Source organism: Corvus hawaiiensis, chromosome 3 (assembly GCF_020740725.1).
Source record: "Corvus hawaiiensis isolate bCorHaw1 chromosome 3, bCorHaw1.pri.cur, whole genome shotgun sequence".
NCBI lineage: Eukaryota > Metazoa > Chordata > Aves > Passeriformes > Corvidae > Corvus > Corvus hawaiiensis.
In genome coordinates this window covers 56,911,866-56,925,076 of record NC_063215.1, presented here as the reverse complement: position 1 = coordinate 56,925,076, position 13,211 = coordinate 56,911,866, and the positions used below count along the sequence as shown (strand labels likewise).

Genomic DNA, 13,211 nt, shown 5'->3' with positions numbered 1-13,211 from the left:
TTTCTACATTTTAGTTTACTGTGTGTAAATTTCAGTAGGTTAAAAGTGATTTTACTGTTGTAACATATTTGCCATAAGATATTTCTAAAGCAAGGTTGAATGCTTTCCTGAGGAAGATGTACTGAGTCAAACTGAGGTTTCATTCTGGAACTGGTCTTAAGTAGGGGAGAGTGAGAAGAGGGAAGGTGGGCTGTCTTCCTCATTGTAAGCAAAATTAACCAAAGAAAAGCAGTGTTGGAAAACTGTTCATTGTGTACTCACACAATGGCTGGACACAAGAAAGAGGATGGGGGCAAGAAAAGGGGATGTGGAAGCGTGTGATTGTTGTAGCCTGGGCTATACAAGAAGTCAAATTGCATTGTAAGGGGATATTTCTGGCCTTCTAATTTGAAAGTAAAGACTACTTTAAACTTTAAGAGTGTTAGACTTTAAAATAAACTGCTACACTTCTATTTTTTTAAGAGACAAAATCAAAGTGCAAGCTGAATGACTGGGTATGGGGTTTCTTTCCCTTCCTATTTGTCAGGGTGTTCACATTTTTAAAATGTTTATCATTTTAGCACTGTTCAATTTCACTTATCTGGTTTTCTAATTTATTTGGTAGGTTAATTTTTTGGTGTAATTTGGCTCTGAATTATTCCCTTACAGGCAAGGAAGATATTGTGCTGTTATCCAGTTGTCATAGTTGATTGCACTCTACAAATCTTCAATATTCCTACTGGAGTGAAAGGTAACTTGTGATTTATTTCTTTAGAGCAGTAGATTGACTGTATGAATTTACTAGATAGGCAAAATTCTGTGTTCTGTTTCATATTCTCAATTATTTTGGCTGTTGATGTGATAAATTTACATGGCTTGAGCTGTCAGTTTTGTAATATTATGTAGGAAAGAACATCTTCATTATACAGCAAATATTTTGACTTCTACTTAAGAAGTTTGTGATGTACACCCTTCTGTGAAGGTAATTTTACTGGTAACTTATTTCCTCCATAGATTTCACCTTGTCTTTGAGAGCTTTGTAAAGATTTACAGACTAAGTGAAGGCCATATCAACAGAATATTGATTAATTACTATTGGGTAATCCAAAAATAGCTGTTCTGTTTGTCTAGTGAAATGAGAGAAGTATGTTCCATGTATGGTATGAGATTATAGACTTATGTATACTGCAAGTGGGACAGCTCAGCAAGAATGCAGGCTTATTTATTTATTTTAACAGACTTTTGGGGGGAAAAAGGTTTGTTTCAGTGGTATCTGATGTCTTAGTGGCACTATACAAATACTGCATTACAGCAGCTCTGTGAGTTGGTGTTGTAAAGGAGAATGTCAGATGCCAACCCTTTGCTGTGCATATCACAGCTGCCTTTGATGGCATAATGTTTCATGACTGGACTGAAGTATGGGATGCTTTGAAGGCCTGACTTAGTGAAGTTGGCCACTTGTGTAAAAACTGATTGGCTCTGCTGAATCTCAGAAGCAGGTAGTAGTACTTTGCTTTTGTGTTTCTTTGGTTGGATTTCTTTTTCTAAAGGAGATAAGGTATTACTACTGTCCATCTCTGTAGTGCTTTTATTAATAGTAGCGTGGCTCTTCAGAGACTTCTTGTGAAGGAGAATTGCAGGAAGATCCTCTCTTCTAAAGCTGGTGACTTTTGTCAGTGTCTAGGGGGTTAACTGGGTGTTTTACTTGATATTGTATCTACCATGGTGCTGTTATTTGTCTGTGTCATGGTTTCTCCTGCCTGTATTCTTTCTGAAGGGTGTGATAAAGCCTGTCTTTTAGCTTACCTTGCTGTTACTAAGTCGTGCAGCCTGTGTGCTCTGTAAGGTCATTGTTAGAAGATCTTGCCATTAAATAGTAAAATAGGGTTAGCTAAGGACAGTTTAAAGAGATCTGTGGATTGCCATAGTCCACTATGCTTGAATCTTCCCTTTTACTTCTAACATTGTCTGTGTGGTTTTCTGTTTGCAAAGCAGTAGTTCTGGAGAACTGTTTCGTAGCAAAAGATGTTCAGTGACCAGAAAATAAAAATAGACTAAAAAAAAAGGCATGGAGTCTCTGAAAGATCAGTTTCATCTTAAATTGCTTGCACTGATGACAAAGCAGAGTTTAACCAAATATTTATTGTTGAAATCACTCTCTAATTAGTAGTGTTGTACAGCTAAATGTAACACCAGATTTTACTGTAATTTGCTGCTATCCAATTACTGTGGCTAGAGAAGTATAGACTGTAACTGTGGTATTCTTTATAGTGGCCTGGATAAGAATTTGACTACAACGTTTTAAGAATGTAGAATGTTAAGAGTATGAAAAGCTTCAGTATGTATTTAAAATGCATGATGTGCTCTCTTACCACAATGGAAAATTAGAACAGCTTTTTCTAACTTGAAGTACTCAGTTATCCTGTATATGGGATTTAAAATATATATTCTTAATTCAAGTTTTTGAATTCATACTAGGCAGACCTTTGAATTCTAACTGATTCAGCATGTATCCTCCTACTTCTGAAAATCAAACCAAAATTAAAATCTGGTGATAAAAATGTGCTTGGGTTTCCATATTCGTTGAAACATTTTTATTGCTTCCAGCAACTCACAAAAGCAGGGATTCATCAATCAAATATGTCAGAAGTATGTCCTGCAAACTTCTTTGAACATTTCAGTTTTGGATCTGAAAGTTTCAATTTCCAAATACAGTGTTTTGTACTTTGTAGACATTATTTGTAAACAATCGATTTGCTGTTTCCTTAGCTGAAAGAAGCTGTTTCATCCCATTTGGTTTTTCCTTTTGAAGTTGTACTTAAAAGCTGTGTTTAAATAATTCTGTAACTGCTGCTGTTTCATCATCAAGTAATTAAAGAAATATGCCCTGTATAGCACTGATTTTCTGTTAGAGAACTGAATCCTTTTTCTTGTATGGTTTTTTTGGGTACTTTTCCTGGTAGGGTATTTAATTATTTGACCATGAGTCTGAAATAAACCCAGTGTCTGGAGGGAAGGAGGTAGAGGGAGGGCAGAGTGGGGAACCCACAACCAGAACCAAAGAATGTTGTGGCATTAAATTAATTTGTAAGTCCGTGTTTGGTCTTATGGCTGCCTTGTCCCCTCTGTAGACAACATTTGTCAAAGATCATAGTATATTATGGTTAGAGGCAGCTGCTTGAATCAAGGCTGGGCTTGCTACATATCGATGTTACTGCTCCTTCTTTACAAACCCCAGTTGTAAGTGATTTTGGTATTAAACCTGTTTTGAACCTCTAATTATCTCATTAGTTAACTTAAGCTGTTGGGTATTTGGCCTCACTTTCACAGTGTGCTTTCTTGACTTTGTGTGTGTGCTTGAGGATATATTACAGAGAGCAATTAATGCTTAATGAAATTTGTGCACTTACAGATTTATTTTTCCTTCCTCACCCCTCCCTGGCCCCTGTTATTTGTTTATACTGAGACCATTGTATTTCCGAGCATGCTGAAATATTTTCATTCTGAAGGGTAAGACATGTTTCTGAAGGCTGAAATTTCATAATCTCCAGATTTAAAAGGTAAAGTAAAACACATAGTATATTAAAACATTGCAGGTTTTTTTTACTTCTGGATTTAGTCCCAGTGACGTTTCAGAAAGTAAGGATGCTATTTAAGTGTCATAGCATAACTGGAGGATAGTGACTTAGTGTTGAGGCTGAATAGTTGAGGGTTTTTTGGGGAAAAGTTTACACTGTTACCAGCATATTCTTCTTGTACTGTAGAAGAAATTAATGTAAAAGTGAAGTTAGGAATACTACAGCCCTGTGTTGTAGGTAAAAATATTCTTGGAGGAAAGGTGCCTTTTCCATAGAAATGCTCTGTAAAGTGAGCTCTGTTGCAAGAGAGTTCTATGTTTAAAAACTAAATCCAAAACAAAAATGAATTTGTGCTACAGAACATAGTAATAAATGACAGTGTTCAGACTTGGGGAGAGTGGCAGGGTGATGTGGTCAGTCTAGTTTTAAGAAACCACATATATAACATTGCTGCCCCCTTCATACCCCCTCATATGCCCACTGATTTTAGCAAATTTAGTAAAAAGTACATGACCCTACATTCTGTTTTCCTCCTTAGACCATTACAAGGTCAGTAATCCAAACAGAATATTTGCAGTCTTAACTAGAGACCAGGTATTAAATGTGAGACAGTTACCACTGAAGGACGAGTTTGTACAACTTTAGCCCTGATATGAAAGGATGACTCTAGAAGCTGCTTTACTTCTTGTCTCTAGTGTATTCTGGACTTCTGTTCCTTTTGTTTCAAAAAGCATTATGAAGCTTTATAAAAACACCCACACATTAGCTGAAGTATATTTTGCCTGAGCTGATTTGTTTGAGAATCTAAGAAATCCAACTCTTTGTCCTGAGGAATCATGAGATTTGATACACTGTCCTAAGAATTAAGAGTTTTATTTACTGCTTGCAACTGGATTTTTAAAGGGTAGTGTCAAAAAGGCAAAATATGTTTCCAGTACATTGGGAGCAAATTTGCTTCGACATTTTTTTGCCTTGATAAAAATGCAGCTTTTTTGCATTTTTTTAGACCTTCTGCTCAGTTTCCCTGATTTTTAATTTAAAAAAAAATTCTTAAATTGTATTCCAAGGCAACACCTACTATAAGTGTGGTTGTCTTACCATAAAATTACTTAGTGGTGGTACATCATGTCTTGGATAAAGGGCAAGACATGTGCCGTATGTAGCATGTTAACACTTTGGAATGGGACTAGATGAAAACAGTGTTTATTGGGTGAACTGTTTAGTCACTGTCATGAGCCCTAATTTTCTGGCTTGAAACATCTTGTCTCCATAAACTGTTGAAGGATGTTGGAAGATTTATTTGCCTGGTGAAGTTACTTGCAAAAAGGCAATTATGTTGTGGTCCACATATTAAGCTGATTGAAGTCAAAATCAACCTGCTTCATTCTTTTACTGCTCTATGATCTTTGCTTGCTGGTAAAGGATGCTCATTAAAAAAAAAAAAATCTGTGGATCCTTACTGTTCAAAAGCTCACAAGGATGTTCTTGTTTTACTCATATTTAACACAAATCAGTTTTTCTTTAATGGTTTTGGTTAAATGTTTTAAGACTTGAAGTAGTTATGCTACAGAGATTTTTCTGCATATGTTATTTTTAAAATTCTAAGTGGCTTTTCATGTTGTATGAAGGGTTAACAACAGTACATGACTCTTGCTAGAAGGCTCAGTATGTAAGCAGTTAAACTAACAGCTCAAGACAAAACAAGTGATTTTATATTCTGTGACTATTTTTAGATCCTTGGTTATGTCAAGAAGGTGAAAGCATAAGCACTTATTTTGGGAAAAATGTGGTTTTTTTCTGTCTGATTCATTTTGGGTGTTTGGTGATGGGATTTTTTTTCCCTTCTTTTGCCTGCCTGTCTAATACTTTGTTTCAGGTAACTCAGGCAGTATGTTTATATGTGTGCCCTGGTAGACTGATCATGAAGGTAGCAACTCAAATTAAAGGAAAATAAAGTTAAGAGATCCTATTTAATGTAACTTTATTAGTTGCTTAAAAGTGGCTTCTGTAGCTTCTCAAATCTTGCTTGTTCTTTCATCATACTCCCGTTTTTCAGTATAAAATGGAATAAAGATGATCCCTCTGTTTTTGAGAAATAAAGTTGGTTTGTGTGGATGTTTTTTTATGGATATGGAATTTTTGATTTCCTTCAGAGAACAGCAGCTTCTGCTGACTGGTTTTCAGGTTAAGTCTCCCGCCAGTTTGTTGTAACCAGTCTCTAATCTCCTGTTATCTCTATTGGCACTATATGTGATTGTGGGGAGACTGTGGGACAGCGCTGAGGCATCCTGAAGAAGGTTTAGGAATGAAATTTCCCAATTTAGTGTTCCCATTGGAAAACTCCAAACCATGTGCTGCTCATTTACTTCCCTGCCCCCATCCCTTTCCCCTGCAGTGGGATAGAGAGGAGACTTGGAAGCATAAAAGGTAGAGATTGTGGGTTGAGATAAGAGCAATTTACTGGTAATAGTGATGAAATAAGAAAATGAGCAGTAACAGCAACAATATTAATAACTGAGTGTACAAGGGAGGTGGATGATTCACATGTGAGTGCTCCCTACATGGAGCCTGGTGAATACCTGACTACACTGCCACACTACATGATGTAGAAGGGACTCCTTCCCCTGTCCCCAGAAAATGATGTGAGGTGGTATAGAATAATCTTTACCTCCTGGCCATGCTTGGCTACTGTAAAAATTAACCCTGTCCTCCCCTTAGTCTATACCATTTATGTCATGCCCAAATCCTACACCTACCAACTATATATGTGTATATATATACACACAAGCATAGGTATCAGTTCAGTAGTCACTGGCTGTCCCTCCAGGATGTCTGTTGACTTAATTTGGTCTATGTCTTCAGCCTCTATACGTTCTGAATGTCTTCCACGGCAGGAGGGCTGGTATGCTGCCTGCTGCTTTCAAGCTACAGTAGGAGCTTATAACTAGTGTATGTGGAGCAGACCATACTCATTGCCCATGGTAGTTATAGCATACAGTGGCAGTGTCATTCAGCAGCCAGTACTATGAAATTCAATGTTACAGACTGTTCTTACCCAAAAATCAAATCCCTTTGAGGTACACATTGTGTTTCCCCACCCCTCTGCATTACTCACCAACTGCCCCCAGGTCCTTGAACAAAAGCAGTCCCATGGATAGGTTTGTCTTTGCTTCAGACAGGACTAATCCAAACTCATATTCCTCAAATGCACCACGGAGACTTTATCCCCTTCTATGGTATGTGGGGGTTTTGGTTGGGTGGGACCAGCTCGATTGGTGGAGGCCCTGGTGTTAACTAAACCAGGCAGCCTTTGCTAAGTGTAGATTCCAGTGTTTGAAGGCCCCGTCACCCACTGCTTTCAATTTGGTTTCTAACAGCCCATTGTACTGTTCAGTTTTCCCAGAGGCTGGTGCATGCTAGGGAATAGGATACAACCATTCAATCCTGTGCTCTCTGGCCCTGGTGCCTGTAAGACTATTTTTGAAGTGAGTCCTGTTGGTCCTGTTGTCCAACTCGGTTCTCTCGGGGGTGCCATGTTGCCACAGGACCTGCTTTTCAAGGCCCAAGATGGTGTTTTGGGCAGTAGCATGAGGTACAGGGTGTGTATCCAGCCCTCCAGGGGTTGTTTCCACCATTGTAAGCGTGTAGCACTTGCCTAGGTGTATTTTCAGCAGTGTGATGTAATCATCTGCTGGCCCTCCCCACAGTTACATTTCAGCCATAGTCCACCATACCACAGAGGCCTTACCCACTTGGCCTGCTTGAGCGCAGCCCATATTTCACAGTTATGGATAACCTGGGGACTCATATCCATGGTTAAGTCCACCTCTTGATCACAAGCCCATCTGTGTGTTGCATCGCTTCGCTGATGACATGAGGCATGAAAGGTCCACTGAGCCAGAAATTATTCCCCTTTATCTTGCTAGTCCAGAGACACCTGAGACACTTTAATCTCGGCAGCTTGATCCATCTGATCATTGTTGCAATGTTCTTTGGTAGCCCAACTCTTGAGAATGTGTGCATCTACATGACATACTTTTACGGCCAACTTCTTTACCTAGGCAATGATGTCTTGCCACATTTTATCAGCCCAGATGGGTTTCTCCTCTGTGCTGCCAACTGACCTTTTTCCATCGGTCCAGCCAACCCTGGATCATTTGCTGCCATCCATGAGTCAGTGTAGAGGTAGAGCACTGGCTATTTCTCTTTCAGAAATATTTAAAACCAGCTGGATGGCTTTCAGCTCTGCACCCTAGCTTGATTCACTTTGTTCCTCAATAGCTACTGCAGCTCGTTGTGTAGGACTTCATAGGGCAGCTTTCCATTTTCAGTGTGTGGAAGGAACTGTCAGTAAAGAGGGTGTATTGCTTTTCATTTTCTGGTCGTTGATTATATGGTAGGGCCTCTTCAGCATCTGTTACATTCTCCTTTGACGATGATAGTCTGAAATTTTTGCCTTCATGCCAGTTCGTGCTGACTTCCAAGATGCCTGGGTCATTGGGGTTTCCTATCTGAGCTTACTGTGGGATCAACACAACCTGCCTACTCTACGTTATGTCAGTGGCATGATGTGTGGCAGGGACTTCCCCGTTGAACAACCAGCCCAGTGTGGCAGTTGGGGTGCCAGAAGAAGATGTACTTCAGTGCCAGTCACTTCTGACAGAGCTCAAACTCCTTCATAAACTTCTGGTATGTCAGTTGGGGTGTAACAGACCTGGGATCCTTTGTATCTCTGACTGCAGAAATCATGGGGTTATCCTTGAGTTTTCCTGGGTGCTTTTTCCAGAGACTCCAAGGAAGGACCTTTCTCCCTGGCTACAGTGTAAAGCACATTTTTCACATCTTGTCCTTTCCTGACTGACCCAAGAGCTACTGCATGAACAATCTCCTGTTTAATTTGTTCAAAAGCTTGTTGTTGTTCAGGACCCTACTTGAAATCATTCTTTTTCTGGGTCACTTGATTGAGAGGATTTACAATCTGACTGTAATCCGGAATATTCATCCTTCAAAAACCCACAGTGCTTCAGAAAGCTTGTGTTTCCTTCCTGCTGCTTGGTGGGGACTTGGCTACTATTTTGTTGACCACATCATTGGCATCTGACAATGTCCATCTTGCTGTTCTACTCTTAAAAACTACTTTCCTGGATGCTTCAGGAGCTATCAAATAGTATTATTTGATGGTTCAAGTATGTAACTGGTACTTGAAAAGCTGTGTGGAAATTATTTCACCAAAGTTTTTGGGTGTTGTAGAGGCTTGAGTAACTTTCTTGCATGACAGAACAGTTAGCTTGGTTTTCATCCAGAAACAAAGTTGGAAAGTTTTGCAGTGTATATGTCTTTAATAAAATTAAAAAGAAACAAAATCACAGAATAGCAACTTTGTCATCTGTCAAAGCAAAGCTTCACAAGTTTTAAATATTCTTACTAGAACAGCAAGATTCTGCTATAATGGGAATTCCACCTGTACTGTTTTTCTAGTTGTTTGCTATTATTAGAGTATTAGCACTTTTTTTTATAAAGGACAATTCTGCCATTAGATTTTTTGTAAGCCTAAAGTCATAATTATTTCAATTTTTCATTAACATAAAGTAAAATTACAGAATTTTTTCTTTAAACATATGTTTGCAGAGCATTATTAGCCTGAAATGGTATGTAAATTATGACAGCATGGAGGGAGAATGTACCACTGTGTAGGAGTGAATTGAAACTGGAGATATTTGGGACATTTTGACTATGATTCATTATTTCTTTGTCTGGTTTGGAGAGCTTAGAGTGTGGCTTTTGTACCTTTGATCATGTCTATCTTGTATGGGCAAACATTTGAATGGCAAATTCAGTCACTAACTATATAGTAATTCTTTTTTCTTCAATACTAAATTTGAGCTAATTGAAGTAGTGATGGCAGCTCTGTGTCCGTGGATCATGCAAGGCCAATGCTTTTGAACTATTTGCTTCTACTGTGGAACCTTTAAAAAGAAGAATGCACTTAGGAGGCTGAGTATCTCTAGTCTGTATGGAGGTTGTGTTAAGCAACAGAAGTTGGGTTTTTATTTTCAGCAGTAGATGTACTGTTGTATGGTTTCTTTTCCCTCTCCTCCATTTCAGTTTATGCTGTAAAGGTGTGGTTCACTGTATTTTTTCTCCCCTTCGTCCTTTCAGCTGCAAACAAGCCCTTTGTAACTTCTTCTCCCCACTTCATTTTCTTCTGTTCTGTCTTTTTTGGTCTCCCCTTGAATTAAAATAATTTACATTTACAAAATAATTTATAGGACTTTACCAAGTCCTGTGCTGCTGAAGAATTGAAGATGGCTTTTGCTCTGCTAGTCATCGCTGAAGAAACATTTGTAGTGAGTCGAGAGTGGTCTGATGGTTACATGCTGTGAAGTTATGCAAAACTTTTTGTCTCTGATGAGAGCAGTAGAATGTAGAAACTTGATCCACAGCTGGATTTTTAAAACGCTACACTATTTTGGTATGGAAGGCTTCTTGTTGCTCTATGTGAAAGTGATCACATTCAGGGCTTTAGCTGAAATTGAAGCAGTCATCTCAGAATACTTTCATTAAAAATAGGCAACATAGCTATTGCTGCAATGAGATAATCTAATACAGGCCTTACATCAACATGATTGCAACATAAAGACCCTTACGTAGAACCAAGCGAAGCCGACTATGCTCACATATTCAGCCAGTGCTTCTGACCTTTCCTTCTGAAAACAGCTGTTGCTCCTTTCACCTGCCTAGGCTAAGGGAGATGCCTGGTTGGCTATTAAGGTGTATCTTCCTTTGCATGAAAAACCTTTCAATTTACTGACCTGTCGTTGTACTTGAAAAGCACTGCCATAGGCTACACTTACTTTTCAATAGCGTGCATCAATTCGCATGACAGAACTGTCTTTGCTGATACCCTGAAGGGCTGGTAATTCTGCAAAGGGCTAAAATACTCTGCAAGAGTTTTACCTCTAATTCAGTGCTTTTCAGCCAAGAGTACTATATTCCGTTTTCAAGTGTGATCCACTGATTTGATTGCAGTTACTTTTTGGAATAATTTTTATGCTTTGTTATGTTGCTGCTTTTCTTCAAAACAGACTTGCAAATTTTAATGTAGAAGTTTTGAAGAACTGAACAGAAAGATCAAACTCTTCAAACTCTTACCTTGCTGCTACACAGGCAGAAGTGATAGCAAGGGAAAAGTCACTGCATGTAGAGTGCATTGTTACAAAGATCCTGGGCTTTGACATCCACTAACTTTCCATTTCTGATTGCTAAAGAGGGCTTAACTTTTGGGGTGATATCTAAGAGAAAAGGAGGAATCTAAAGTAGCCTTTTTTTTCCCTAAGTTACCTATGTTTTTTGTTCTGCAGCCTTTGGTATCCTGTTAGGATAAGCTGTACTTATTCCACCTAATGGGTTAATGCTGGTAGTCTTTTTCTCTCACAGCTGGTGGGCTTTCTGGCTGTTTTTTGAGCTTCATAGTGCAAGTGGTGATATTTAAAGATCTGACTAGGAGCTAATAGAGAAAGCGAGAAGTAATCAGACTTGCAGTCTGAAGTAACGCAGCATTGCTATGGGTTTGTGCTCGCAAGACATTTGAGGCAGCGTAGCAATGTGTGATCAGTAAAATACTGATCTGTTTCCTGTGAATATTTTTTATTTCCTCTTAATATAGGGGGGATTTTGACTTAAGCATTTAACTTGGTGTATAAAATGAAAAGATTTCTGAAACATCTTTGCTGATTGTTGTCGATATTGACTTAATACTCCTGTTTTTCTTATACAGTATTTAATTAGTAGAATTAATCTCTTCTGATTATGATATTATCATTGCCTACACTAATACCATCTTTTTAAATCGACCTCTCAGTTAAAGAAGTTCTTGCATCAAAATTGTTAGTTATAGTGATTTTCTAGAATCATTACTAGCAGTTCACACGAGGGAGGATGCAAAAATAAAGCAGTAGATAGACATGTGGAAAATAACTTTTTGAGAGGAATTTAATGTCAGGATAATTGTTATTCTTTTATCCTAAAAATGTAGAGGTGGATGGATTAAGAGATTTCTGAACATTTTATAATTATTTTTGGTGGTCTTGTGACTATATTATCTATGTTTGCTCTATAGCTTACATAAGCTTAGGAGACTAAAGTGTTGTTAAGTGTGAGGTATCTCCTGACCTTTCCGAAAAGGTTGAGATGCCATTGAGAGTTCTAAATCAGATCTGCTGAATTCTTGTAATAAGATGTCAAAGACTCTTGACTTTTTTCTCTTCCCCACAGAGTCTGAAAAATATTGTAACTTGATTTATATTTTCTTCCAAGTCAAGAAACTTAATCAAGCATCTTCAGATCTACAAAAGTGGCAAATGAACTTGTCTGATGCATTTTGTGATAGATACTGCTAACATAGCCGACTGAACTTGGTATGTTCTTCAAAAGAATATATGTGGAGGTTGGCATAGTTCCCTGTTTGATGCCAAAGTGTTTAATATATATTGTTTATATATGAAGATGTTTCTGTCTAAGCCATCACTGCATTTTGAAATGGTCCATTGATGCTCAGATCAGAAGTAGATGGACTGCCCAGCTGTAAGTCAAGGTAACCTTTTGATTTAGGACATGATACTTCTGTTTCCATGCACAGCAGATGTGTTCTTTGCTTCCAAGCTTAAGAGGTCACTATACCCAGTAAACTGCCACAAATTCTCTGCCTTTGTGACAGGACTACAGAAAGGATGTCATGAGTTATTTGTAATCTGAGGAATTGTTGCTGCCAAAGTTTCGGGGTGACTGTCTAAAGTTTTATGTTAAGTTGCATTCATAACCAGTGTAAGCAGTTTGAATACTTGCAAAACCAGCATAAATATTTGATCAAAATCATCAAACTAGCAATTCAGGAGACAGAGATGGCTTTTCTTTTTAATCTCTAGCATCTTCTTTGCATTATTAGTTCATATACCTGCAGCAGGCACAGCTTTGCAGCTCTATCTGTGCTTTTATGGTCAGCTAACTATTCACATGTTTGAGTTGCAGATTCTTTGAGTTAAAAGCACAAATTAGTTTGAATTCTGAATGTAATTGTGGTGGATGGGGAGGAGATGGAAGAAACCCAGAATGCAATACTCGTAAGTCCTGCAAGATGAATAAATTTGATTTAGAGATCCCATCCATCTAATAGCAACTGAAATTGGCTTATACTGCTAGATTTTCTTCTGCTAACTTATTTCAAAAGCTTTCTAATAAATGTGGTAATAGTGTGGTAAAAGCAAGACACAAGCATTAGAATTTTTAGGTAACAATTTTTTCATGTATTTGAAATATTGTTCCACTCATGTTCTTTCTCCTTTTTCCTTCTTCCATGCTTTTATGCTCAACTATACGATATTCAGTAATAGTTAGAAGTAGTAATATGGGAATAATGGCTTCAAACCGAGAGGATAGGGGTAGATCAGATATTAGGAAGAAGTTCTTTACTGTCAGTGTGATGAGACACTGCAACTTGTGGCTGTTGCCCAAAGATGTTGCGGATGCCCCATCCCTAGAAGTGTTCAAGGCTAGGTTGGATGGGGCCCTGAGTGACCTGATCTAATGGGAGGTATCCCTGCCCATGGCAGGGGTTTGAAACTAGATGACCTTTCAGATCCCTTCCAACCCAAATAG

At 38.3% G+C, this 13,211-nt stretch overlaps 1 protein-coding gene across 3 annotated transcripts in view; it reads left to right on the top strand.

Moving 5' to 3' along the window:
* Positions 1-13,211, top strand: part of EPB41L2 (erythrocyte membrane protein band 4.1 like 2) — a 108,523-nt gene that overhangs the window by 3,190 nt on the left and 92,122 nt on the right. For 2 of the 3 annotated variants that reach the window (XM_048299721.1, XM_048299742.1), the window contains one exon: positions 649-730. The exons of the other annotated variant lie outside the window; for it this stretch is intronic. The gene's annotated coding sequence lies outside the window, so the exon portion shown is untranslated. Of the gene's footprint in view, positions 1-648; positions 731-13,211 lie in introns of those variants that run through there. 3 annotated transcript variants of the gene reach the window in all.